This window comes from Sarcophilus harrisii, chromosome 4, assembly GCF_902635505.1.
Source record: "Sarcophilus harrisii chromosome 4, mSarHar1.11, whole genome shotgun sequence".
NCBI classification, from domain to species: Eukaryota; Metazoa; Chordata; class Mammalia; order Dasyuromorphia; family Dasyuridae; genus Sarcophilus; species Sarcophilus harrisii.
The window spans coordinates 271,834,991-271,860,611 of record NC_045429.1 but is presented as its reverse complement, the minus strand read 5'-3'; the positions used below and the strand labels follow the sequence as shown (position 1 = coordinate 271,860,611).

General features: G+C 34.0%; 1 protein-coding gene across 15 annotated transcripts in view; it reads right to left on the bottom strand.

Moving 5' to 3' along the window:
• Nucleotides 1-25,621, bottom strand: part of USP49 (ubiquitin specific peptidase 49) — a 116,740-nt gene that overhangs the window by 33,520 nt on the left and 57,599 nt on the right. For 11 of the 15 annotated variants that reach the window (XM_031964881.1, XM_031964882.1, XM_031964867.1 and 8 more), the window contains one exon: nucleotides 18,180-18,283. The exons of the other annotated variants lie outside the window; for them this stretch is intronic. The gene's annotated coding sequence lies outside the window, so the exon portion shown is untranslated. The remainder of the gene's footprint in view (nucleotides 1-18,179; nucleotides 18,284-25,621) is intronic. 15 annotated transcript variants of the gene reach the window in all.

Genomic DNA, 25,621 nt, shown 5'->3' with positions numbered 1-25,621 from the left:
ATACTAGATGATGACCAGTTCTGATGGATCAGGCCATCCTCAGCAACGAGATCAACCAAATCATTTCTAATGGAGCAGTAATGAACTGAACTAGCTATACCCAGAAAAAGAACTCTGGGAGATGACTAAAAACCATTACATTGAATTCCCAATCCCTATATTTATGCACATCTGCATTTTTGATTTCCTTCACAAGCTAATTGTACAATAATTCAGAGTCTGATTCTTTTTGTACAGCAAAATAATGTTTTGGTCATGTATACTTATTGTGTATCTAAGTTATATTTTAATATATTTAACATCTACTGGTCATCCTGCCATTTAGGGGAGGGGGTGGGGGGGGGGTAAGAGGTGAAAAATTGGAACAAGAGGATTGGCAATTGTTAATGCTGTAAAGTTACCCATGTATATATCCTGTAAATAAAAGGCTATTAAATTAAAAAAAAAAAAAAAAAAAAAGAAATACCAGCAATACAGGCAGATATAGTGAGTCTTCAGATTCTAATGCTGAGGATGACATATATGACAGCATGATATTTTAAGTGGTTAAAATACAATTCGGTAAAAAGTTAGGTCATCACTAAGAATAATTTTCTTAAAAAAAAGTTTAACATTATTTTTATTTTTTTCTCAATTACACATGACCAGGTATCTCAGCCTCCTCTTAAATAACAATGGTTACTAATTTACATCAGTCTAAAGGCAGAAATACCAGATTCAGCTTTCCTTTCTTTTAATATGCATACAAATTTTTAAAATCCATACTTTGCTCAAAGGCTTGCACAGCTAGGATCCTAATGTTTTAAATAGGATATTTTGGGCTTCTATCTCTCTAAAATTTGTTATTTCACTATCTTTTGACCATTTTTATGTTCCCAAGTAATGAAACACACAAATCAAAAATTATGACTGATCATAACTTTAGAGTAAATTTGCTTTATTCATTAGATAGCAAGAAGAAAACTTATCCCTATGTATACAGAGATGGGGAAAGTTCATTATGGATCAAACATGCCACATGATCTGATTGTAAGTGTCCTATTTGCCTTGGTGGACACAAAGATACTAGCTGCCAAAATGAAATGTGTGGTCCCACTAACGTTATACCTCTTTAGTCTATCTTTTCAATATCTGTCTTTTCTGCTTCTTTCCCCTCTGAAATGCATTCATAGCAGCCTTTTCCTAAAGCTGTGTCTCCACATACATTTCCTTCATAATCTTTCCCAGGATAGGAATGTTGCTTGTTTGAGGATTGTTCCCAGAAACTTTTAAAGCACCAAGCTCTAAGAACCCTAGCAGCAGCAAGGTAGATCTAAGGTCAGAACACTTGAATTAAAATTCAGCTGCAATTACTAGCTGTGACTTTGTGCAAATAATAACCTTCTGTTTCCTCAAAATGGGGGTCTACCTCTCAAGATTATGATCAAATGAAATAATTTTTAGTACAATGCTTGGTATATATTATAGGCATTATATAAATCTAACTGTGCCTTGAAGTAAGAGTGAGGAGAGAAGGTGTTGAATTAGAGAGAATCCTAAAGGGGAAGAAGGCACTAGCAGAAAAAAAGCATTTAGGTACACTAAGGTGTGTTTTGAAAATGAGAGAGAATTCTATGAGGCAGAAATGAGGAGCAAGTATACAAGCCTTGGGGGACAGTCAATGCAAAGGCACAAGAATAAAGCATGGAGTGCCTTATCTCTGCTATATCTTGTGGAATATAATGTGAACATACAGAGATACTGGAATGGTAGGTCAGAACTAGGTGGTGAAAGTTATAAACAGAGCATTATTTTAGTGGTGACAGAAAGTCACAATTCTAAAACGATGTAACATGTTTAAAAAAAAAAAAAAAGTCACTCTCCAGTCAAAATATAGAACCAGTCTTCTGAAGCCAAAATTTGGTTATATTCCATTATGATTACAAAGAAAAGACCAGGCATTAGTTTCATCAGGGAATAGGAATAGGAATAACTGTGAGAATTAAGATACTTTTCTGAGAAAGGCTAATAAATCTTCCTCTCTGAGATCTTAAGTATCCAACAATCTTGCTTAAGCAGCAGAGGTTAGACAAGGTTGCAAAGCACAGTCATTGTGGCCCTGTTCTGAGAAGGGTAAATCTTGGTGGCTGAGAAAACATTAGCAAGACAGACAGTAGTGATACTGTAAAATAGGTAGAGATAAATTATAAATTGAGAGATAAAGATGTATATATTCCTCAACATAGTTTTCTGATAAAGACATTTCACTGATGTGGGCTTTTTTTTTTTTTTTATAATTTGTATTAAAAAGATTTCAAAGAACGCAGTGTTGGATCCGTTTTGGCTTTTTTGTTTGTTTTTTTGTCCTCAGGCCAAAGTAAATTAGAGGCCATTGCTGTCTGGGAGGCTCCTGGGTTCCCCCTTCATTACATGCACAAAGAAAGCAACTCTAACAAGGGTGAAATCAAGGGTATTAAACAAGGAGACAGAAAACCTGATATGAGAAAAGTAGTATCTAGATCCAACCCTTAATACCTATTGTGTTAAAATTATATTTTTCTGTTGTCTCTGACTTCCACCCTATATTTTTAGTCAGTATAGTAAAGTAACCACTATAAAAGGGCAATAGTAGGAACTAAGATTGCAAAAGTGAAACTAGACATCAAGTACAGACTCTTCTAAAGATCATAATGTACAAACTGTATCATATATTAAGCTAAAAGCATATACTGGCAATGTGTGCTGAACCAGGGAAATCTATTTAGGCTTTTCTGTCAGGGTCTTTTGGTCCTATGATATGTAAATCCTAAACAAATTCCAGACCTCCACAGTAAAGACTTGCAAATCACCAAATAGTAATGATGATGTGTGAGATAATTTGGGCCTGTTAATTTGACAACTTTGAAATGACTAGATATGTTAATGAAACAACCCCAAGGTGGCACAGATTAGATTGGTTCCTCCCAAAACCCTAGAAAAAGGAGACCTCAAACTCCTGCGAACAACCCTTCCTCCTTCCAACTTTTCCATCTCCATGGGATCCATGCTGCCTAGTATTCCCAACTTTGATTCATGGTTACATGAATGATACTCTCTGCCTCTTCCCTTATCATCTTCCTTATGCTGCCTGCATCGCCATGCTGTCTGCCTCTGCACACCTTTCACCCTCTTGTCCCTTTGTAATTTTTGCCCCCACACTCTTTGTGATTATTAGTGTGACTACAGCCCAGTCTTCCACTGACATTGTGGTCTTTTTCAGAAAGAAATTAAAAGAACTGGGTGTGATTGCCCCTTTCCATAAATTGATGATTAATTTATCTATATAATGAAGGGTGAGGAGCATACCTTTCTTTGGTTTTAACCTGTATTATCTAAAACCAACTGGTTTTAGATCAGCACAAAAAATCACCTACTTTGCCACTGTCATGAGACTAATAAGTATATCGTCCAAATGGAAGTAAATGTTGATTGTCTCCAGATGTTTTTTTGGGGAGATGACATTATGCTAACTACTTCAAGACACAAAATCATATAAAGTCTCTTAAAAAAGATCTATAATTATCAAAAGGGCTTAGCCTAACCATACAGGCAAAAACTAGTGGATGAATACCTACTGGCTGACTAGAATATGTAACAACACATATATATCTTGGATAGACATGACAAATGGACAGTTTTAAAGAATTCAATATATAATGAAAGAAGCATGGTCAGTTTAAGAAGAGTGACTAATATTAACAACAACTTGTGTACAAGAAATGGCATAAATTATATAATCATTTGGATCAAAAAAGGCAAATCATGTTAAGGAGATTGAGGAGTAACAGATAGACAACTAGAATGCTGCAATGCTATCCAAGAAATCTTAGAATATTTAAAGGAAATCAATTAGTATATTAGATAGGTCCTCTATCTTAAAAGAAGACTTAAAAGAGAGAAGGAATGTGGTGCTGTGGCTAAAGTACTAGCTTTGGAGCCAGGAAGGCTTGAGTTTAAGTCCCTCTTATACATTGGTCAAGTCACTTCACCTTTCATTGATTCCAATAATTTTCTAAGTCTGTAAAATGCCAAGAAGATGGTGCTGATTTGCCTTGATAGAGAACTCTTTATACTAATCACTGGTTTGATTTCCATTCCCTCTCTCCCTTCTCCCCTCTCCACCCTATCCCAGCCAAAAAAAGACTGATGGGACATAGACAAAAACCACAAAGAATGAGATATTTACTTATGCAGTATATGGTTTGGAAGAAATACTTATATATGAGAAATCACAAACCTACAAATACCAAAATAATTTAATTCTTTAGGTCTACATCTTATATCTCCAACTAAACTAAGTTCCTGGACAGTACCAAAATAATTTAATTCTTTAGGTCTACATCTTATATCTCCAACTAAACTAAGTTCCTGGACAGGAGGATTCACACAGGTGACTATCTAGCATAGTGCTACAATTATCTATCTTGCCTATCTCATGCCTGGCACATACTAAACACTTAACAAATACTTGTTTCTTGTCTCATAATGCCAGAGAAACTGAGGCAAGATGGAGATTAGAAAGTTTTTAATATTTTATTTTAATTTCTGAGAGGGAGAGATTTTCTGGAGGGCCGAGAAGAATCCATTTGTCTTCCCAGGGCTGAATTGGACTTTTGTCTCAAAGAATTCAGCATCAAATGTGAGATTCCAATGATTTTTATATGGCTCTAGTGATCAGGGGATACAAAGGCAAGGGGTGGAGTCTGAACACTAGTGAGGGTGGTAATTAAGGACCATCAATTTGGTTCTGACAGGTTGGAGGTAGGCCCATAATTTCTTAATAACTTAAGAAGACTTAGGAGCCAGGATGTCTGAAATAGAAGATATTCCCCTTATCTGTGATTTATAGTTTATGATCCTAGAATTGCCAGCCCTAAGTTATATCAGTCCTAATAGTCAGGAGGGGGGGGGGGTGCAACAAGGGGGATTGAGACAGAACAATTCAGGGAAACTGAGGTCGAACAATTGGGGAAACTGAGGCAGGACAAATAGGGAAACTGAAGTACAACAGTTTGTTGCTTATTGCAAAGAGCAAATACTATACAGATAAATTCAGACTAGATCAAATGATGATCAAAAGATACAATGAGAAACTATAGTAAATGATTTCTTTCACCCCAAAAGTGCCCAAAAAATCAACCAGAAGTCAATAGGAAATTACCCATGGGCCCTACCATCAGCACAAGGACAGGTAAACAAGCTAGTGGTCTCTACAATTGGCCAGTGGATAATCAGACACACTATAGGCTCTGTATTTATAAGCAACAGAAATGGAAGGTCCCCTGAAAAAGCTCTGAGATATAATATGGAAATCCTGAGCAATAGCCACAATTTAAAAGAATCCAAAGTGAAATCAAAGAAGGCCAAGCATCTTCTACCCAAAAGTGTATCAGCACAAAAGCATACAACTATCACTGGCACAAAGTCCCAATCCAGGAACTAAAGCTGAAGAAATTAATAAATGAAAGAAAACCCTGACCCATTGAAAAAAATTATTGCAAATCTTGTTGTTTGTCCTTTGTTCTCAAGAGGACCATGACATCAAAGAGGTGAAGCCATCACATGTGAGTAGAATTTAAGTAAGGATGGTTCTGTGCAAAATCACCAGCTTCACTTTCTTCTCCAGAGTTATTTGGATCCAATAGCAAGATTTAGATCAGGATGAATCAGGATGGCCTTAGAGGCAGTGGGAAACGTTAAGTCTTTTTAAGGTAAGGTCTTTAACAGGTCTCAGTTTGACTGAGACAATGTCCATTCATTGATTAAGGCTAGGTAAGAAATGAGGCAGAAAATGACTTCTTTTACTTAATCAAAAAAAGAAACAACACAACACACACACATATACACACATACACACACACACACACACACACACACACACACACACACACACCAACAAGGGAGACCCTCAGGGTTTCTAGCCAAAACAGGAAAAATTGTTATTTGCATTCAATCAATGCCCAAACAATGACTAACTGGAACTTAGCCTGGGACTTATTCTTGGCCAATCAATGAGAGCCAGGGTGATTTGGGCTTTAAGGCATGATCCTTACCTAAAGAAATCTAGCCTGTAAACCCCAAGATAACTTAGAATTTCAGCAATCAAAAAAGTCACCCTGATACATAACTTTTTTTAAAAATAAAGCTTTTTATTTTCAAAACATATAAGCACAGATAATTTGATAACATTGACCCTTCCTTGCATAGCCTTGTGTTTCAGATTTTCTCCTCCTTCTTCCATCCCCTCCCCTAGATGGCAAGCAATTCAATATATGTTAAACATGTTAAAATATATGTTAAATGCAATAAGTATAAACATATTTATACAATTCTCTTGCTGCACAAGAGAAATAACATTTTTTAAAAAAGTTTTTAATATTTTATTTTAATTTCTGAGAGGGAGAGATTTTCTGGAGGGCCGAGAAGAATCCATTTAAAAAATAAATGACTAAGAAAACAAAATGTAAGTGGACAACAAAGAATGAGAATGTTATGTTGTGATGTACATTCAGTTCCTACAGTCTTCTCTCTGGGTGTGGATGGCTCTCTTTATCACAAGACCATTGGAACTGACCTCAATCATCTCATTGTTGAAAAGAGTCACATTCATCAGAATGGATCATTATATAATATTGATGTTGCTATGTACAATGATCTCCTGGTTCTGCTCACTTCACTTAGTATCAGTTCATGTAAGTCTCTCCAGGCCTCTCTCATCCTCCTGATCATTTTTTATAGAACAATAATAATGTTCCATAGCATTTATATTCTGTAACTTATTCAGTCCTTTTCCAACTGATGGACATCCATTCAGTTTCTAGTTTCTTGCCACTACAAAAAGGGCTGCCACAGTTTTTCACATGTGGTCCCTTTTCCATCCTTTTTTTAATGCCGGAGAAACTGAAGCAAGGTAGAGATTAGAGAGTTTTTAATATTTTATTTGGATTTCTGAGAGGGAGAGATTGTGCTGGGGACATGCTGCCCCCAGGGCTGATGTCCATTGCATTCAGCATCAAATGTGAGTTCTCAATGACATATTTATAGCTCTTAGCTTAAGTAGCTAAACAAAGGTGGGGGTGGGGGGTGGGAAGGTGGGGTGGAGTTCAAACTTTGGTAGTGGGAATCTCCAGGCAGGGACCATCAATCCAGTGCTGCCAGGGTGGGGGGGTAGGACCACAAATTCTTACAAACTGGGAGTTAAGGAGATATCCAACTAGAACCAGAAAGACTGAAATTTAGAGATATAAACAATGCCAATTAGGTATCTGAGATAGGACCATCTGGAGTCTTTATCTTCTGGAGTATTAGATCTCTATTGTTCTAATGATCTCAGTTTTAATGACCAGAAAGGGGGGATTGCAACCAGGGAAACAGAGGCAGAACAATTCAGGGAAACCGAGGCATAACAATTTTGGGAAACTGAGTTGGGATAATAAAAGAGAACTGTGGCACTACACTAAGATATCTTTGGGATATAAGCCCAATGAAAATACTGCTGGATCAAAGAGTATGCACAGTTTGATAATTTTTTGAAAATAGTTCCAAATTGCTCTCCAGAATGGGTGGATCCATTCACAACTCCACCAACAATGTATTAGTGTCCCAGTTTTCCCACATCCCTTGCTTTTAATTTTTTACTTCACCTGAAGTATAGTAGCTTCTGTTCCAGCTCTTTACCTTCACTCTGTATGTATCACTCTGCTTTAAATGTATTTCTTGTAAACAACATATAAGATTCTGGCTTTTAATCCAGTCTGCTATCTGCTTCTGTTTTATGGGAGAGTTCATCCCATTCACATTTACACTTAAAATAATTCTGCTGATATTTAATATTGCCATTGGACCCAGATAATTCTAGAGAAGAAAGTGAGGCAAGTGACTTTTGCACACCCCATCTCACTAAAATCCAACTCACTTGTACGTCATGACATCTGCTCTCTAATGTCATGGTCCTCTTCAAAAACAAACACAAACAACCTCTGTGAGTGGAGAGTTGCCCCACTGGGGACTCAAATGAATTGGTCATTTGGGCAATACAGCTTTCTTTTATTTCTTTTCTTTCTACATAGGCTATCATATCCTTAATGTCATGTATAGCTCCTAGGGAAGATGTAGCTATAACCCTAAGGTAACTAACTAGTCCTTGGGACTGCTGCAGTTGTACTAACATTGCTGGTTGTCAGAAACAATCTATTGGTCAGGGATAAAGTTTTTGAGATAATAATGAGATGCATAATGGATGCATACCAAACCACTCTACCAACTCTACTACTAAAAACCATAAAATTAACATATCTTAATGACATGAAGTACCTAGTCTCTCAAACTTTTTCCTAAAAATTTATCTTCTTGCCCCTGATTCTTGCTAATTTCTTTTGGAACTTAGTCCACTTTAATTGGCATTACAATTATAATAAACTTTGCTCCTTGACTTGGAGATGGGTCAGAAACTGAAAATTCTTTTAAGACACCTCACACCAGTCTGGAACCCTAACACCTTTACCTGCAGGTACTTTGTCCAAAGGAATGTAAACTGCAAATCTAGGGATTTCTTAAATAGGACAGTTTTAACTCTAAAACAACTTACAAGCAGTGATTTTAAAAATTTTCCATAAGGATTACGCTGAATACCTCAAAGAAATTGAATACTACTAAACAGGAAGAAAGAAGCAAGGAAGGAAGGAAACAAATCTCTAGAAGAAATGGAAAAATATTTTAGAGGTGGTGAATTTATCCAAGTAAAGAATTCCCCTAGAGTCAGAAAGATCTAACTAGAAATCTAGCCTCTGCATTTAGCTGTAGAACCCAAGGCAAATTACTTAAACCTTTGATTCCACATTTTCCATTTCCTAAATCTATAGTGAGAATAAAAGAGAATAAAATAAGTATTATTTGTAAATCACTTTGCAAACTTTAAAGCATGACATAAATGCTAGTTGTTTTTGTTAAATAAGAGCATTAGAAGAAACAAATGGAAAAGAAATAAAGTGCTAGAAAAGAATTGAGTTACAGAAGAATTGTAATGAGATTAACCACTTGACACAAGAGGTACAAAATCCTACCTAAGCAACAGATTCCCTGAAAATTAGAACAGACAAATAAAACCAGTAAATCTAGAAGATAACATTAAATGTTAAAACAGAGTCAAAAGACTTTTTTAAAAATGAAGAAATTTAAGGTATCTTGATATCCAAAAACAAAAAATCTAGAAGAGATCAAAAGAGAATTTAAGAATCTCGGCTATCTGAAAACTGATGTGACTTACTCTCTTCCTCTGTCAGGAAGGAACTCTTTAGCAACCCCCACTGTTCATCCCCCTACCTCTGGGAATCTTCAAACAACCTTTAGAGATATTGATTTAGCATTTATTTAAGTAGGGATCAGTCAGATGTAGCTGCTGACTTCCCCTCTGAGTTCCCACCCTGACTTCTTTGGTCTCCCTGAGAAGCTCCCAAGACTATTTTTTCCCCCTATAAAAGATCTGCTCATGATGAAGATCTTTTCTAGTTCTTTTGAAAGACTTAAGAACTTTAATCAATACAATATCTATCCTGTCTCCAGAGTACCTATGAAGAAGTAGTTAGCCGTGTCCTGATAGAGAGGGAATGAACATGAAGAGCAGAAGCAAAAGGGTTTTTGGACAGGAATGCCATATTGATTGGTTTTGCTTCACTATTGGCTTGTTTGTCCAATTTTTTCTCTCTTAAAATTTTAGTTGGGAGGAGAGGAGGTAGGTTAGCATTAAAGATGCATCTTGCACATGCACCAAAAGAGGTCCAGTGAAACATTTTTAAAATCCATAGAATATAATAGAAGGAAATTCAGAAGGAAGCACAGATGAGAAAACTTTGAAAGCAATGTATGGGACTTAGTATACATATTTTTTAAAAGTTGTGAAATGTAGACTCATGGTTTCATATAGAATCTTCTTTTTGTGTTCTAATGTTTATCTGAAAATGCTCTTCTGGGAGTGTTAACATTTAGAATATTTTTAAAAAATCAAATATGTGATACAACAGGTAAGGCTGTAACAACCACTTTAATTTAGGGAAATAATGAAAGATAAATTTGGGATCAGTGCTTGGTTATATTATGATTTCTATAAAACCTTCAATAAATCCAATCCCTAGAAATCTGGAAACTCCAATCATCTAGCCCCAAAGCAAGCCTGGAACTCAAGTCCCAAAGAATCAATATATCGCCAAGAAAAATTAAAGGCATGAACTTACTACTTTATGAACACACACCTGGTTTAACACAGATTTTTTGCGATATACTTTTTTTTATTTTCAAAACATATGCATAATAATAAGGATTAAGATTGTAATTTAAATTCTGTAAGAAATGACCAGCAAGATAAATACAGAGGCTTGGAAAGACTTACATGAACTGATGCTGAGTGAAATGAGCAGAACCAGGAGACCATTATACACTTCAACAATATTGTATGAGGATGTATTTTGATGGAAGTGGATAAGATCTAATTCAGTTCCAATTGATCGATGAGGGACAGAATCAGCTACACCCAGAAAAGGAACACTGGGAAATGAGTGTGAACTGTTTGTATTTTTGTTTTTCTTCCCAGGTTATTTTTACCTTCTGAATCAAATTCTTTCTGTGCAACAAAAGAACTGTTTGGTTCTGCACACATATATTGTATCTAAGATATACTATAACATATTTAACATGTATAAGACTGCCTGCCATCTAGGGGAGGGGAATGGAGGGAGAGAAGGGAAAAGTCGGAACAGAAGTGAGTGTGCAAGAGATAATGTAAAAAATTACCCATCCATAAGTACTGTCAATAAAAAGTTATAATAAAAAAAGAGATTGTAATTTATTACAAGAGAAAGTATAAAATTTTTTTACTTGAAAAAATAAATACAGGCTTGCTATTTTCCATTGGAATGAAGAAATTGGTAAAGAAATTTTTGTTATTGCTACATACTCCTGGGTGAAGATCTGAGTCATAATAAGGAACAATTGGTTTGATTATTGCTGCACAAGAGCAAGGGATCAATAAATGGCAAACGTCAGTACACCAAAAAGGCTTGCTCCAGATTATATTTAATATCTCCATAGTCAAAATGTAGTCAGTCTGGAAAAATATAGGGAAAGGACCCATAAAAAAGCACTTTCTTTTATAGCAAAGATTTAGAAATAATGTGAATGGCTCATCAATTAAACAAATTATGCATATATGACTCTTCTGTAACAAAGGACAAGGATGGTTTAGTAGATTAAGAGCTGGCCTCAAAACCAGAACCTGGGTTCAAATCTTGTCCCTGATACAAATTGTTTCTGTGATCTTGGGCAAGTCTCTAAAACTCTTTAAATTTGTTTTGTTTTTATTATTATAGCTTTTTATTGACAAAACACATGCATGGGTAATTTTTTAATATTGAGCCTTGCAAAAACTTTTATTCCAACTATCCCCCTCCTTCCTGTTATCTTGTTGCACAAGAAAAATTGGATTTAGAAAGAAGGCAAGAATAACCTGGGAAGAAAAACAAAAATGCAAGCACAAACAATAACAGAAAGAGTGGAAATGCTATGTTGTGGTCCGCACTCATTTCCTAGTGTTCTTTTGCTGGGTATAGCTGATTCTGTTCATTACCGATCAATTAGAACTGATCTGGATCCTCTCAATGTTCAAGATAGTCACTTCAATCAGAATTGATCCTCATATAGTATTGTTATTGAAGTATATAATGATCTCCTGGTCCTGCTCATTTAATTCAGCATTAGTTCATGTAAGTCTCTCTAGGGCTCTCTGAAATCATCCTGCTGGTCATTTCTTACAGAACAATAATATTCCATAACATTTATATACCACAATTTATTCAGCCATTCTCCAGTTGATGGGCATCCATTCAGTTTCCAGTTTCTTGCCACTATAAAAAGAGCTGCCACAATCATTTTTGCACATACAGGTCCCTTTCCCTTCTTTAAGATCTCTTTGGGAACAGTAGCAACAGAAAAGAAACTGCTGGATCAAAGAGTATGCACAGTTTGATAACCTTTCTGGCATAGTTCCAAATTGTTCTCCAGAATGGTTCGATCTGTTCACAACTCCACCAACAATGCATCAGTGTCCCAGTTTTCCCCACATCCCCTCTAACATTCATCATTATCTTTTCCTGTCATCTTAGCCAATCTGACAGGTGTATAGTGTCACACCTCAGAGTATCTCAGAGTAAAACTCTTAAGTTGTAGAGAAACTGCAGACTTGCATTGGTACAGGGAGTTTCTCAGGAAAGGAAACTCCCTGTGCCATCTTCAATGTGTCTTGGCAGTACCTACTTGAAACTATAAAGCTATCAACCACCATTTGAAAAAATGTTCCACTAATAGTAAGAAATATTCAAATTAAAACAACTCTGAAACTTCATCTCATATCTACTAGAGAGGCCAACATGATAAAAGATTGAAATTAGGAGGGCCACATAGAAGGAGAGGGCAAGTAGGTGGAGAGTAGATAGAAATGCCGATCCTGAAGTCAGGAAAATCCATCTTGAATTGAAATCTGGCCTCAAAATACTTATCAGCTGTTTGAACTTGCACAAGTCACTTTACCTCATTTGCCTCACTTACTTATCTGAAAAAAAAAAATGGGCTGGAGAAGGCGATGTCACCCAAATGGGATCACGCAGAATTGGACACAATGAACAGCAACAACAGGAAAGCAAGGTAATGCACAGTTAGTTAATTGAGCTATCTAATAGTTTAGACATATCAGAAAGCAGATTTGAACTATATCCACCCAAGTTACTAAGTTGTACATATTCTTTGACCATAATACCCCTACCTAGGGTGAATATCTCTAAAATGTCAGAGATACAGAAGGAAACACTTTCTTTCATAGGAAAGATTTAAAAACAATGTGAGTATCCATCAATTAAACAAATTATGATATATGAATGTATTGGAATATGACCCTATCATAAGACATGACACAAGTGGCATAGTAGATTAAGAGCTGGCCTTAAAGCAGAAGACCTGGGTTCAAATATTGCCCCTGATACATATTGTATCTGTGACTCTAAGTAAGTCTCTAAGACTCTAAGTTGCAGAGAAACTACAGATTTGCACTGGTACATGGATTTTTCTTTCCTGAGAATTTCCTATACCAATGAAATACAAGCCTAGTCCTGTAAGAAATGATGGAGAGGAATACAGAAAAACCTGGGAAGCTTTACATAAATTCATTTAGACTGAAATAAGAAGAAACAGAATCAAAATGTAAATGATGACAATAATAACATAAAAGAAAACAACTTTGAAAGACCACAGAATTCCTGAGTGACTGCAATGACCAATCATGACTTCAGAAGACTAGTTACAAAAGCACACTTCTTGGCAGAAGTAGAATACTTGGCATACTGGCATATGCATTTTCAGGTGTTAAACAAATAAAACATAATTAAGCACAAAACAAGTTAAGAGGGAGAATCTGCTTTTTTTTTTTTTTTTTAGAGGAAGGAGTTATTAGATTATGATAGATATGCAAAGTAAAAAAGATAGAAAGAAAAAGAAAAGTAACAATATTTTAAAATACCATTTTCTTTTAAATATATGTTCACTTGATACAGAATGAAGTAAGCAGAACCAGGAGAACGTTGCACACAATAACAGCAATATTGTACAATGAACTGTGAATGTCTTATCTATTCTCATCAATACAATAATCCAATATTCCAAAGAACTTATGATGAAAAATGATTATCCACCTCTATAGAAAGAACTGATGGTGTCTGAATACAGACTATTTTTTTGCTTTCTTTCTCTCTTTCTTTTTTCACATTTTCTTCTACAATAAAACTATTATGGAAATGTTTTACATGATTGCACATGTATAACCTATATAGATGACTTACCATTTTAGGGAAGCGAGGGATAGGATTTGGAATTCTAACTTTAAAAAAACTAAACAAATGTTAAATTTTGTTTTTACATATAATTAGGAGAAAATATTTTTTAAAAACTACATTTACTATGTCACATGCACATAGAAATGTTTATGTTTGTTGAAGACTGTTTAGGTCATACTAAAAAGAATTTAAAAAAAACAATTCCTTTTGAAAACTATTGTTCTGAGTTCTATTCTCCAGGCAACAAATTGCTAATAATGCCATAAACTGAAAGGAAACTTAGCCAAATATAGTAAGATATTAGCAACTTTCTTGGCAGATGAGCAATCTAAGAATTCCCAACAATACCTACATCTCTTTTCATTCTATCAATATAAATGAAAATCTTAGCTAGTCTTAAGATCTGAGCCTATTAAATACTCCATTAGTAAATTCTAAAATATAATCACAAACACCATCTTTTCACCATAATTCAGTTTTTGCAGGATGCTTACAAATGAAAATGTTGAGATGGGGTATAAAACAACAGTTTTTATAACAGAACAAAGTCAAAAGAAAAAATAACTGGTAAAGGCAAAAAGTTTCAAAGGCTTGGTGAGGAAAAAATGGTAAAATGAAACCATTTAATGTTTCCACTAGTTGGGAAAAGATATCAGTATTCAAAACTATAAAGAGCGACAAGTTCCTTCCCTTTGTTTTTGTTCAATAAAGTAGTAAGTCTTTCTTTAAAAAGTAACAATCATTTTAAAAGGTTTTACTTACATGGGAAATCTAATGCTGTGTATCAGTTAATAGCAAGTAGACAAATTTGACTGGAATTTAGACTGTCAAATATATCTGGACAGATAGCTTAGGGCTAAATCATGAAAAACTTTAAATGTTAATTAACCAAAAGAATTTGTATTTTACTCCAGACACAAGAGGGAGCCACTGAGGTTTTAAAAGGAAGGAACTGACACTGTCAGATTTGTATTATCAACGTGGTAGCTGAATTGAGTGTGAATGGATAAAAAAGGGAAAACTGGAAGAAAGGTGACTAAATAGAAGGGTACTGCAGTAGTCTAGCTGAGATATATAAACCTGAATTACACTAGAGTGGGGGCTGTGTGAGGAAAAAGAAAAGGACAGAACAAGAGATGTTAAAAAGGAGAATAGACAGGATTTGGAAACTAAATGGGTTTGAGGGGGTAGGATAAGGGATCATTGACTCCAGAGTGGCAAATTTAGGTGATCAGATGGTATTCTTTGAAGAAATAAGAGATGCTCAAAAGATAACTACTAATAGAAGGACATGAAATCACGAAGGTGGTGATTCAATCTGAAGCTTCTAGACTCAAGAACCAGTGTAAAGCATTGATCTTATCCAGCCATTCCACATGAATAAAGTACAACTGCAAAGGGATAAGGAAGACTTTCTGTAGCAAGGCTGGTAAGAGAGAGGAAGGGACTTATAAAACTAAATACATGTATTCCTCTGGCAAGATTTATAGAATAGATACCCAAATGGTTCTGGTGAAAATATGTACTGAAACAATATAAGAAAAAGACTGAAAGACTTTTAAAAATTCAAGAAAAAGTCCAACTCCCCAAATAAATAATCCAATAATAAGACTCAAAAATAATGGGAAAAAATGAGCTGTACAGAAAAAGTCAAACACAATGAAAAAAAATGTTTTAAGAAAAGTAAACAAAAAAGCTCTAAGATAAAAAAAAAAAAAAAAACTTGGCAAAAGAAGAACAAAAGACAACAACTTTAAAAGAACATACAAGATGAGAATTCTATACAAGCTCAAGTGACTATCTTTAAAAGTCACTTTTAAAAAAAGGAGTTATCTTTAAAAAGTTTCCCAGAAAAAAACAATTGAAAAGCAAAAATGCCACCAAACAGAAGGAATAATTATTTAAAAAACTACACAGAAAATTTAAAAATAGACTGCAAAATATTAAATTAATTCACACAGAATATCAACACAGAAAAGCTCCTGGTTGAAAAGTGTATTATTATTTTGGGCCAGCTAGTTGGTGTAATGGATAGAGCACCAGCCCTGAAGTCAGGAGGACCCGAGTTCAAATATGACCTCAGTCACTCAACACTTCCTGTCTGTGTGACCCTGGGCAAGTTATAGCCCATACTGCCTCAGCAAAAAAAAAAAAAAAAAAAGAAACAAAACAAATAAATAAATAAAATAAAAAAGAAAAGAAAAAAAAAGAAAGTATATTATTTCCGTTTCAGAATTTCAATGTCAAAAAACAACTTTTGTAGGCAGCCAAGAGAAAAGTCTTTAGTCATTTCAAATAAGCCAAACCATTGTGGTCTTTGTAAGAAATATGAGAAGAGATTAGAATAATTTATCCTAAAAGCCAAAGAGATTGGGATGATAGCTCAAAGTTATATGTCTTGCAAAGGTGAACTTAATCTCCACTGCAGAAATGAGGCACATGAATTTATTGCTCCAAGACTAGAGGTGAACAAAACATTTTTAGGAAACACTCCAAACTAAGAAAACAGAAGAAATGTAAATAACAGTCAAGAAAAGACTTTGTCCATTCAAGGCAAGACAAATATTTTAAAACTTCAAGAATGAAAAAAAGCCAAAGATTTAATAATAGCTTTAAAAAGTCAAGAGAAAAAAAAATGAATTAAAATTAAATAAGCTAAAATCCACATTCCTAGATAATCATAATTATACTTCATAATAATTATCATTTTTTGGTAACTGCTGAATTGGGAGAGAAGTAGGAGAAAGCCAGAGATAAGACTTCCAACCTGATCCAAACATACTACATGAGTGCTAATTATTATTATTATTATGTACATTCCATCCATATGGTATATTACATCACTTTGGTAAGTGAGGGACTACTGGTGAGAGGTGTTACATATACCATCAAATACTGCCACCATATCAGAAAGTTTTGCTTAACTTCATTTCAAGGTGGAGCTAATGGCATACATGCATTTCTTTCTCTCTCTCTCTCTATCATTTTTCCTTTCTCTTTCTCTTTTCATATGTTCCCAAAAGTTGTGATATAAAAACTAAAGGCATAATAAGTAAAATGCAATAATAAGTAATTTTATAGTTGACAAACACAAAATTAGAATGATTTCTGCCTTAGTTCTATCATACTACTCAAATATTCATCAGTCATAGATTACTGATGGTGGACAAGATGCAGAGCTAATATATATAGTAAAAAGAGCATGAAAAGCAAGGCTCTGGACTCTTAATTTACTATTAATTAGTAAATGTTTGAGGGTAAGTCACTATAGGCCTACTGAATTCACATTTACAGGTCATCTGTATGAGAAGATATGATCTCACACAAGTCTAAAATATAAAGCATTAAATTTTATACTTTATTTCCCTCCTCAGCCTTTGGGACTCATTTTTTCCCACTGTGAAACAAGTGACAGGATCAGACTAAGAAAGATGCCATGTGGTTCTGACATTTTGTGACGTCTATGTGATGGACAGCACAGTCGTCAAAACTATCATAACAAATTGCTCTCTGTCATAATTTAGTGATTTCAATGTTGTATGTATAAGTACATTTTTTTTTTCATGTAATTGGTTTTTTCTGTAATTGGTCAGAGAAGCCCAGACCACACTTCTTGCACAACTAAAAAAATCCCTTTACTGGTTTTAAACACACAAAGTATTACTAAGCAGCAACACTTTCAGCTACTTATTACTTTGTCTGCATTCCCAAACTACTGAAGGAAGTTACTGAAGAAGGAAGTACTGAAGTTAAATCAACATAACCCAGGAAAAGTATGTTAAAAAAAAACATTCTTGAGAATTGTATTCAACTTTAAGTAAAGAAAACCATGATCACAGGCATGCTGCTGAGATGCAACAGTAAAAGACCAATTGACTCTGGCCATAGAAACAATTCAGTGAATTGAGTATTGATATCTATACTTGATTTCTCCCCTAGCCTGTAAAACACACACACCACACACACACACACACACACACACACACACTACACTCTCTTACTTAAAACTAAATTACAAAATAAAGAGAAAAAATAGAAAGAAAAGAAAAAATTAAAAAACGCCACCACAACATATGTCCAGCAGAACATCTAACCAGCCCTTTTTACTTTAACCTTAATAAAAGAAGTTTTAAAATATTGTTTTTCAAACATTAAAACTGTTATGTTTTTACTATAGTAACAAAATGCTGTATAAGGAAGACCTTGGGATTCAATAACCCAAATCAGAAATCAAATGAATAGGCAGTGGTTATGACAGAGTAAATTGAGAAAATAAAAAAAGTAGGTTACCTAACAGGCTACCTTCTATCACAGCTGGTTCTTTATAGAATAATGGGAAGACATATACTTTAGATACAGGAATTTAATGATCTTGTTGGTCTTTCTCATAGCATCTAGGGATTAAATAAAAAAGACAAGAACAAGGATGAGGAAAGGTTATAAAAAAAATGAAAATACTGGCTGTGTGACCCTGGGGCAAATCACTTAATCCCAATTGCCTTACCAAAAAAAAACCAAAAAACAAAAAACAAACAAACAAAAAAAACAAGTGAAAGTGTTATTTGCTTAAGACTTGATATAACCAAAAAGAAATGAGGATATATTTGATTCACTAAAAAAGTACATAAGATTACTATGGTATATTATTATTCTTTTAGACAGATCAAATTGTTCATTTCACTTTCAAACATCATGCCACCTTTAGAATTTTACTAATGTTGGGATCATGATGTGGAGAAAGAAGCAAACCTAAATAGGACTACTGACTTTTAGGCTGCACATATTTATCCTACCTGGTCAACAGAAGAAACAATCTAGGTCTTCTAAATTGTATCTGCGCTATATTATAAAACCTAAGTTGAATTTTAGACACTGATGAAAACCACTGTTCCCAGAAACCTTGTTAGTTTCCGGAAGCAACCAATCAACAATAACAAAATGAACAAATCAACAAATTACTTATCAATGGCAGCAAACATATGAAAATAGTGTACACATGATGTAACAGTGGTAAATTTTTACTGGCCTTTGTTTTGTTAACTCTATTAAACTGATTTTAGCTATTATTTTTTTTCAAGTCAGTGGCAGTTTTAAGTTTTGTGGTAGTGTATAAGAAGATATTAAACACACTTTCAAAAATATCAAACAATTTTTTTCCCAAAAGAATTTTTAAAAAGTATAAGACTACTAGCCCCTCCAAAAATCTCACCATTGCCTTCAGGAAAGTGTTCCTCATGTAACTGGTTGTAATAAGGTATGACTGTTGATACACTGCTATGTTTGAGTAATATGAAAATTCAGAAAGTTCTTAAAAATTACAGAGGAAAAAAAATGTTTTTATGAATATTTTTTCCCAACCAATTGAAGCACTCACTCAAAGAATGACCTTGATTTGTTCTAAAAGTAAAATGAGAATACTTTTGCAGGTCTTGTCCCCTTCTGGCCATTTTATATTAGTAATCTGGCAGATAAAATTACAAAAAACGAAAAGAATCTTCCAGTGATTATCTCAAACATGCCTTCTCTCTCTCTCTCTCTTTTTTTTTGGTCCAATGTGTTTTTTAAAAATGAAAAGTTTCCCTAAGCAAGAAGATCACTTCTAAAGAAGAATAATTCATGTTTGAAACCATAATTGTCCATTGCATGGTTCAAATATCTTCCCCTTCCTAGGTGGAGCAGTTGTTATGCCACTGGTCAGAGTTAGTATGAAGCAGAAATTTAACTGATAACTTAAAGGCCAGGAAACCAGAATGCTTTAATCTTAAATGCCTAATCCATTTCAATATAGCCTTCTTTATAGATATAGATCTGCCAAAATCATCCTATTACTCAGCTGCTTAAGAGTGATATAAGCCCTAATTAACAATCAACCAAAGACTTAGGAAAACCCATTCTATACTTTTGTTTTTCATAAGAACTAATTGTTTCTATATCTTTTTCTCTGATTTTAAAAATTAGTATCAGTATTATAAGGGAGATCTGCATGATGATAAGCTATCAAAGGCTAAATTCCACCTGCTGCTATATTCCCTATGTGAATTCACAATTCTTTAGGGTCACTGGTTGCTGTGGAAATTAAGCATATAGACAGTAGGAAATAATTACAAACCTATTGCTACAATTTCCTAAAATAAAGTCTTAGGTGATAACCTAAAAAAGTTGGATGATATTCTCACCTGAATCAAAGAATATATAGTCAGCATACCAAGATCTGTAAAACAGTTCTAACATGGAGTCTTCTGTGTTAAGGAGCAAACCACAACTTTCATTTCAAAATCCTCCTCAATAATATATAGCCACAGCTTTCTTTTACATAGTACTCACTCCTCAGTTTACCAAATGTTTTCCTTACAACATAGCAAAACAGAAGGCAGTTATCATGGAATGGAAGGGGAAAAAAGAAGTGAATGAAGTATAGAAAGACTCAGGTTCATATCCCAGCTTTATTACTTACTACCTTGGTAACTTTGGGAAAGTCAGTTGAGCTTGCTGGATCTCAGTTTTCTCATCTGTTAAAAAAAATTCTTTTTTTTAAGTGAAGGGGTTAGACTGGATATCCCTCTACTTAGGGTCCTGTCCCATGTTAAATACTGTGACACTGTTATTATTCCTAACTTACAGAGGAAGGAGCTTCAGGTTCAGAGAAAATGAGTGGCAGACCCAAGACTGGAAATTAATATTTGTTACTAGGCTTCATTTTCCCCCTCAAAAGAAAGAGTTAATGAGTAGGAAGAACATGGAAGGGGAGGGAGAAAACTCACATTTTTAAAAAAAAACATATTTCCTTACATATTTGAACTAAATAATTTATGTATTATGTCTTTTAAAATATCTTATTTATACTTTCTTCCTTTAAAATATCTAGTATTTTAAAATTAACAATATTAAACTAATAAGAGTCAGAATGTTCATCTCATGCTGCCACAAGAGCACTTTATTGGATGATTTTAATTCATTGTTTTCCTTTATTATATGAGAAGGGGATCAGTTTGGAGAAAAAAGAAAGGTTATTTGAAGAAATGAACATGAAAATGATAAAAGGACAAAGAGCATCCATTCTGGAAAGCATTTTGGAACTATGTCCAAAAAATTGTCCTTGACCCATCATGATACAGTAGGCTTATTAATTAGCCCCTCCCCCCCCCCCACAAAGAGTAAGAAGTTGAAAAAGACTGACATGTACAAAAACAGCTTTTTTCTTAATGTCAATAAGCTGGAAAAAGAGAGTATTCACTAAGGCAATAATCAAATAATACACAAGAGTAAAAGATAATCAAAACTAGATTGTAAATGAATATATAGTTTCATAAATTGAGTCAAGGCACTCAAATTTATTAATCTCATTTATCAAAAGTTCCCCAAGAGAAAAATAACATGGTGAGAAATAAAGAATTATTAATTTTAACTAAACATGAATGGGATGAACTCTCCCATAAAACGGAATTAGATACCAGACTGGATTAAAAGCTAGAATCCTACAATATGTTTTTTTACAAGAAACATTTAAAGCAAAATGATACATACAGAGTAAAGGTATAAGGTAAAAGACTCAAGCAGAATTGAGCTAAAGTCAAAAAGCAGGTTACCGATCCTGATCTCAGAGCAAAAGAAAAATACATCTAATTAAAAGCTAAGGAAATAAACTATATTTTAGTAAAGGCTATCAGAGATAATGAAATAATACCAATACTAAACATACACACACCAAAATAGTACAGCATTCAAACTCCTAGAGAAGTCAAGAGAGCTGCAAAAAGAATTAGCAAAAAATGACAGGAAAAGATAATGATGAATATTGGAGGGGATGTGGGAAAACTGGGACATTGTCGGTAGAGTAGTGAACTGATTCAACCATTTTGGAGGACAATTTGGACCTATGCCTAAAGGGATATCAAACTATGCATACCCTTTGATCCCGCAGTACCTATACTGGGCTTGAATCTTAAAGAGATCATAAAGGAGGGAAAGGGACACACATGTGCAAAAATGTTTGTGGCAGCCCTTTTTGTAGTGGCAAGAAACTGGAAATTGAATGGATGCCCATCATTTGGAGAATGGTTGAAAAAGTTATAGCATATGAATGTTATGGAATGTTATTGTTCTATAAGAAATGATCAGCAAGATTATTTCAGAGAGGCCTTACATGGAGAGTATTACATAAATTGATAATAAGCATGAGCAGAACTAGGAAATCATTATATACAGCAAGATTATATGATGATTAATTCTGATGGACATAGCTCTCATCAACAATGAGGTGATTCAGACCAGTTCCAAGGGTCTTGTGATGAAGAAAGCTATCTGCACTCAGAGAGAGGACAGTGGGAACTGAATGTGGACCACAACATATTATTTTCACTCTTTTTTTTGTTCTTTGCTTGTATTTCGTTTTATTTTGTTTTTTCTTTTTGATCTGATTTTTCTGGAGCAGCATGATATTTGTGGAAATATGTATAGAGGAAATGCTATGTTCAACATATACTGGATTACTTGCTGATGGATGGGAGGAAAAAATTAGAACACAGGGTTTTGTAGGAGTGAATGTCGAAAATCATTCATGTATATATTTTGAAAATAAAAAGCTTTAATTTAAAAAAAAGAATTAGAAAAACTATAATAGTGGGGGATTTCAATCTTGCTCTGTCAGAACTAGATAAATCAAACCACAAAATAAATAAGAAGTTAAAGAGGTAAAGAGAATTTTAGAAAAGTTAGGTATGATAAAACTTTGGAGAAAATTGAATGGAGACAGAAAGGAATACCCTTTTTTCTTGGCAGTTCATGGAACCTATATAAAAACTGACCATATATTAGGCCATAAAACCTCAAAATCAAATGCAGAAAGGCAGAAATAATAAATGTATCTTTTTCAGATCATGAGGCAATAAAAATTACATGCAATAAAAGGCCAGGGAAAAATAGACCAAAAATGAATTAGAAATTAAATAATCTAATTAATCCTAAAGAATGAGTGGGTGAAACAACAAATCATAGACAAAAGGAATAATTTCATCCATGAGAATGACAATAATGAGGCAACAACTCAAAATTTATGGGATACAGTCAAAGCAGTTATGAAGGAAAGTTTTATATTTCTAGATGTTTACTTGCATAAAATAGAGAAAAAGATGATCCCCCCCTCCCCTAATTAAATACCAAATTTGAAATTCTGAAAATAAGAGATTATAAATAAAATTGAGTAAGAAAATTATTGAACAACAAAACTAAGAGTTAATCTTATGAAAAAACCAATAAATTATGTTAACCTTTACTAAATTTGATTAGAAAAAGTAAAGAAGAAAATCCAATTGCTAGTAACAAAAATGAAAAGGGTAAACTTTCCACAAATGAAAAAGAAATTAAAGCAATAATTAGGAGCCATTTTACCCAACTATATTCCAATGAATGTGATAATCTAAGTGAAATGGATGAATTCTTTATTATTATTATTATAGCTTTTTATTGACAAAACATATGCATGGGTAGTTTTTCAACATTGATCCTTGCACTTGAACACTTCTGTTCCAACTTTTCCCCTCCTTCCCTCCACACCCCTTCCCCAAGATGGCAGGCAGTCCCATATATGTTAAATATGTTAAAGTATATGTTAAATACAATATATGTATACATATTTATACAGTTATCTTGTTGCACAATCAGATTTAGAAAGAAGGAAAAATAAACCGGGAAGAAAAACAAAAATGCAAGCAAACAAACCAGAAAGAGTGCAAATGCTATGTTGTGGTCCACATTCATTTTCTAGTGTTCCTTCACTGGGTGTAGCTGTTCTGTTCATCACTGATCAATTGGAACTGATTTGGATCCTCTCATTGTTCAAGATAGCCACTTCCATCAGAATTGATCATCATATATAGTATTGTTGTTGAAGTGTATAATGATCTTCTGACTCTGCTCATTTCATTTAGCATCAGTTCACGTAAGTCTCTCCAAGCCTCTCTGTATTCATCCTGCTGCTCATTTCTTATAGAACAATAATATTCCATAACATTCATATACCATAATTTACTCAGCCATTCTCCAATTGATGGGCTTCCATTCAATTTCCAGTTTCTAGCCACTACAAAAAGGGCTGCCACAAACATTTTTGTCCCTTTTCCTTCTTTAATATCTCTTTGGGATAATAAGCCCAGTAGTAACACTGCTGGGTCAAAGGGTATGAACAGTTTGATAACTTTTTAAGTATAGTTCCAAATTGCTCTCCAGAATGGTTGGATCCGTTCACAACTCCAACAACAATGCATCAGTATTTCAGTTTTCCCACATCCCTTCCAACAGCTGTCATTATCTTTTCCTGTCAGCCAATCTGACAAGTGTGTAATGGTACCTCAAAGTTGTCTTAATTTGAATTTCTCTGATCAATAATGATTTGGAACACTTTTTCATATGAATAAAAATAGTTTCAATTTCTTCATCCAAAAATTGTCTGTTCAGAGAAATGGATGAATTCTTACAAAACATTTAAAGAGTAATTAATCCCAATACTATGCAAACTATTTGGCAAAATGGAGAAAGAAGGAGTCCTATCAAACTTCTTTTATGACACAAATATGGTGCTTGATACCTCAACCAGGTAGGGTCAACACAGAAAAAGAAAATAATAGACCAATTTCCTTAATGAATATTGATGCAAAAATCTTAAACAAAATATTAACAGAGATTACAGCAAGTTATCTCCAGGATAATATACCATGACCAAGTAGGAAGGCAGGAATGGTTCAATATTAGGAAAACTATTAGCATAAATTGACTATATATCAATAACCAAATTAACAAAAATCATACGATCATCTCAATAGATGCAGAAAAAGCATCTGACAAAATCCAACACCCATTCCTATTAAAAACACTAGAGAGCATAAGAATAAATGGAGTTTTCCTTAAAATTATCAATAACACCTATTCAAAACCATCAACAAACATCATATGTAATGGGGATAAACTAGAACCATTCCCAATAAGATCAATAGGTGAAACAAGGGTTGCCCATTATCACCATTACTATTCACTATTATATCAGAAACGTATCAGATAGGGACAGTTTTCAGATGAAGTAATCAAAGCTATAATCATATGAAAAAATGTACTAAATCACTATCAAAGAAACATACATTACAACAACTCTGAGGTACCACACCTCATACCTAGCAGATTGGCTAATATGACAAAAAAGGAAAATGATCAATGTTGGAAGGGATGTGGGAAAATTGAGATAATAATGCATTATCAATAGAATTATGAACTAATTCAACCATTTTGTAAAGCAATTTAGAACTATGTCTAAAGGGCTTTATAACACTGTCTACCCTTTGACCTAGATTCCATACTACTACTAAGATCTATGTCCAAAGAGATCAGAAGCAAAAAGGAAAAAGACCTAAATGTATAAAAAATATCTTACTGCAGCTCTTTTCAAAATTTTTATAGCTTTTCATTTTTTCAAATACATGCAGAGATACTTTTCAACATTCAACACTGCAAAACCTTGTGTTCCAAATTTTTCTTCTTTCTTTTCTCTCCTTTCCACTTCTTTCCACAGACAGCAATCCAATATAGGTTAAACATGTATGATTCTTCTAAACATATTTACTTATCTGTCATGCTGCACAAGAAAACTCTTATCAAAATGTGAAAGGGAGGAAAAAAGCAAACAACCAACAATAACAAAGGTGAAAATACTATGTTGTAATCCATATTCAGTCCCCACAGTCATC